General features: G+C 39.1%; 1 pseudogene; it reads left to right on the forward strand.

Annotated features, from left to right (window-relative positions):
* The first annotated feature begins 1,948 nt into the window (after positions 1-1,948).
* Positions 1,949-2,581, forward strand: LOC109385536 (60S ribosomal protein L29 pseudogene; annotated as a pseudogene).
* Positions 2,582-4,667: the final 2,086 nt, after the last annotated feature.

The following is a 4,667-nucleotide window of genomic DNA, read 5'->3' on the forward strand; positions in this document are numbered from 1 at the left end:
AACTCTAAAATTATAATTATGTAAAATATTTCTATATTATCTGACTGAGGCCTGGAAGGAAATTTGGGAGAAGAGAAAGTGGTTAAGTGGTGAAAAAAATGAGTGTTTTCATTTTTTTCATGGGTAGCTTTCACTGCATTTTACATGTTTTTCTTAGATACTGTAGAGTATATTGAACTGAGAATCTAGTGGGTGGTATAAACTCTACACATTTAGGTGTCACAACTAGGGAGTTAAGATGTGAATTGAGGTCCTTGGTTGTTGACTTTCAAACATGAAGTCTTTGTCAAATATACAAAACTAGTTAAACAAAATCCCTGTCAGGAGAAACTAGCAACGTGCCAATCTGGATGGTGGGGGCTGGCCAGTCTGAAGGGAGCAGGGCTGATAGTGGAGAGGTGTGGGGGTGGGAAATTCAGGACCTAATGTCGAACAGCAGCCTGGGGAAAGTCAAATGGTTAGTGTATTAAAAAAAACAAACACCTCTTTTCCCAAACCAGGTCCTTGGATGCTTTTCTCAAACAGGGGAGTGTTTTCTTTTTAAATACCTTTAGTGCTATTGTAGACTTGTCTTAGTAATAAATAATTCCTTTTTTAAAAAAGAACACCCTAGCTCCCTAATTTGTTGGGGTTGTTTTTTTACTTTAGGCGATAAGTGAGAAAACATTCCAAACAGAGGAAGTCACATCAGCAACTATCAGAATGTGACTTATTAATGAGAAGAGTCAAGTGATGGGATCTGAAGACATAGAAAATAGGTCTAAGAAGGAAGTTTTGGGGAAAGGATGTGCATAGTTGAATATTTATGAAAAGGAACAAACTCACATCAGTTCATTAGTCTATATTGAGGTTGATAATACCTAGAACAAAAAAATAAAATAATATAGAACTAAAGAGAGAGAGAGAGAGAAAGAGAGAGAGAGAGAGAGAGAGAGAGAGAGAGAGAGAGAGAGAGCCGAAGAAGCACTTCCTTAGTCTTTCAATTTATCTTTTTGGAATGAACATTGTCTCTAAAATATTAATGGTCCATTTTGTTTTTGGCTGATCCTTTCCCTGGAGGCAGCTGAGCCATTTACCTGGAGGAACGATTAAAATCATTCCTGAATTTTAAACATTAATCCTTGGCCAACCTAACCATAACATACGAACACTTGGAAGCACTCAAACAAAACAGCATTTATGCATAGGAGAGACATCCACCCCACGTTGCTCTTCCCTCATAATCTTGCCCCAAACTTGTGTGGGTAGCTCAGGGCAAAATCTGATCCCTGGCTGCTAATGTCATGTATTAATGGAATGAAGCAGGCTGACAATCTGCAGCCTGAGAAGGTTTTTGGAGAAGAGCCTGTGTGTTGGGATTAATTACAGCCTGATTTAAAACTTAGGTTGTAGATGGACCATGAAAAAGGCAGATTGATGACTACTATGAGGTCAGAAGAACCCAGATACTTAGATCTTTCAAGAGGAAAAAGAAAAACTTTAGAATCATCTCCAGGGTACAGACACTGTGGTAGGTCCAGTGAAAATTATAAGGTTTGCTAACCCAAACTTTTGACACGGCTCTTGCCCACAACCCAAAACAGCAATATAGGGGGACTGGATAGAAATACAGAGATTGACTTCATGTCAATAAACATACCTCACTAAAAAAAATAATAAAAAAGCAATTTGAGTTAGGAAACCTGGGTTTAAATGCTAGCTAGGCTATCTGATCAACTGTGTGCTCTTGGACAAGTGTCCAAGACTCCTCATTTTCTGTAAAATGGGAATTTATAATGCCTACCTCAAAGGCAGGTATGAAGATTAACTAAGTAAGATAATGCATTTTAGAATCTGTTGAATCCATAACGCAGGCCGCATAAGGCAGTGGTTCTCAAATTTGGCTGCACACTGGAATCACTCAGGGAGTTAAAAAAAAAAAACCAAAACAAAACACAACACAGTCTCTTCCGGTCCCGGGGGTTTGGGAGCTGTGGGCTTGGGTGCAGACATGGCCAAGTCCAAGAACCACACCACGCACAACCAGTCCCGAAAATGGCACAGAAACGGCATCAAGAAACCCCGATCACAAAGATACGAATCTCTTAAGGGGGTGGACCCCAAGTTCCTGCGGAACATGCACTTTGCCAAGAAGCACAACAAGAAGGGGCTGAAGAAGATGCAAGCCAATAATGCCAAGGCCATGAGTGCACGGGCTGAGGCCATCAAGGCCCTCGCAAAGCCCAAGGAGGTCAAGCCCAAGATCCCCAAGGGTGGCAGCCGCAAGCTCAGTCGACTTGCCTACATCGCCCACCCCAAGCTTGGGAAACGTGCCCGCGCCCGCATTGCCAAGGGTCTCAGGCTCTGCTAGCGGAAGGCCAAGGCTCAAACCAAGGCCCCAGCCACACCTACAGCTGCAGCTCTGCCTCCAGCTCAGGCTCCGGCTCCCAAAGGTGCCCAGGCTCCCACGAAGGCTCCAGAGTAGAGGCTTCTGTCTGCCGATATGAGGATGGAAGGACTGGTGTGACCCTTGGGCTGCTGTCTGCATGGGGCTGGTGTCCTCCTGAGCTATTTGTGCAAATAAAGCTGAGGCAGGATCTGTCAAAAACAAAACAAAACAAAACAAAAAACCACAACACTGATGTCTGGGTCACACCCCTCAGAGATTCTAAATTAATTGGTACCATGTGTGGCCTTGGCAGTGGGATGTTTAGAAGTGTGAAGCAGAAAAAAACAAATCTATGATTATAGTTGGAGATTTCAACATCATTCTCTCAATAATTGGTAGAACAAGTAGATAGAAAATCAGTAAGGACAGAGAAGACTTGAACAACACTATCAACCAATTTGACTTAATTGACATTTTAAGTACATTCTACTTAACAATGTTAGAGTATGCATTTTTTTCAAGTGCACATGGAAAAATTTCCAAGGTAGATCATATTCTAGGCTATAAAATAAGCCTTAAGAAATTTTTAAATATATTATCAGACAAAGTATGTTCTTTGACCACAGTGGAATTAAGCTACATATTAATAACAGAAATATATCTGGGAAATATCTAATTATTTGCTAACAAATTTACATACTTCTAAATAACCCACAGGTCAAAAAAGAAATCAAAAGGGAAATTCAGATTTATTTGGAACTAAGCTAAAATATATTAATAGGGAAACTTATAGCACTAAACACTTATATTAGAAAAGAAGGTCTCAGGGTAGCTGGTTAGCTCAGTTGGTTAGGGCGCAGTGCTCACAACACCAAGGCTGCTGGTTCGATTCCCACATGGGCCACTGAGATGTACCCTCCACAACTAGATTGAAACAACTACTTGACTTGGAGCTGATGGGTCCTGGAGAAACACACTGTTCCCCAATAAAAAATTTAAAAAAATAAAAAATAAAACAATAAAAATAAAACCCTGTGTTTAAAAAAGAAAAGAAGGTCTCAAACCAATGACCTTAGATTGCACCTTCAGCAACAAGAAAAAGGACAAATTAAAACTAAACTAAGCATAAGAATGTAAATTCTAAAAATCAGGGAAGAAACCAGTGGAATAGAAAACAAAAAAATAATAGATAAAAATCAATGAAACCAAATGCTGGTTGTTTGAGAAGATCCATAAAATTGATAGACCTCTACCTAGACTGATCAGGAAAAGAAGAGAAAGAAGACAAAAATTACTAATATCAGAAATAAAAGAGGCGATAGCATTACAGATTCTACTATTATAAGGTAATATTAAGAACAACTTTATGCTAATAAAATTAACTTCTAGGAAATAGAAAAATTCTGTGATAGATGCAAATCACCAAAGCTTATTCAAGAAGAAACAGATAACCTGGATAGCTCTACATTGAGTGAATATATTGAATTTAGTGGTTAAAAATCTTCCCATAAAGAAAACTTCAGTCCCAGATGGTGAATTCTATCAAATAGTTAAGGGAGAAATAATACCAATTCTACACACAAACACTTCAAGTAAATTGAAGAGGAGGGACTAGATCCCAACTCATTTTATTAGACCAGCATTACTGATACCCAAACCAGAAAAAGACATTACAAAAAAAGAAAACAAGAGACCAATCCCTCATGAGTATAGATGCAAAAATTCTTAAGCAAATTTTAGCAAATAGAATCTAACAATATATAAAAAGATAATAAATAATAACTGAGGCTTACCCCAGGAATGCAAGGCAGGTTTGATATTTGAAAATCAATTAATATAATTCTCCATATTAATAGACTTAAAAGAAAAACAAGACAGAAAAGAATTTGACAGAATCCAAGATCTATTTCTGATTAAAAAGCAGAAAAAAAGATAGACAGAAAGAAAGAAAGAAAGAAAGAAAGAAAGAAAGAAAGAAAGAAAGAAAGAAAGAAAGAAAGAAACTCTCCACAAAGTAGGGAACTTCTCAACTTGAGAAAGGGCATTTATGAAAAACCTAAAGCTAACATCATATCTAATGGAAAAGACTGATTGCTTTTCCTCTAAGATCAAGAGCAAATCAAGATTGTCTACTGTTGGGCCGGCTGAGTGGCGCGATGGTTAAGAACTCGCTTGGGATGCCAGAGGGCCCCGGTTCGGATCCCACATAGGAGGGCCAGTGACACTGCCCTCCACAGCTAAGATGCTGAACAACAGCTCAACCTGGAGCTGGGCTGCCATGAGTCGCCGGCGGTGGCGT

Source organism: Hipposideros armiger, unplaced genomic scaffold (genome assembly GCF_001890085.2).
Source record: "Hipposideros armiger isolate ML-2016 unplaced genomic scaffold, ASM189008v1 scaffold_118, whole genome shotgun sequence".
NCBI lineage: Eukaryota > Metazoa > Chordata > Mammalia > Chiroptera > Hipposideridae > Hipposideros > Hipposideros armiger.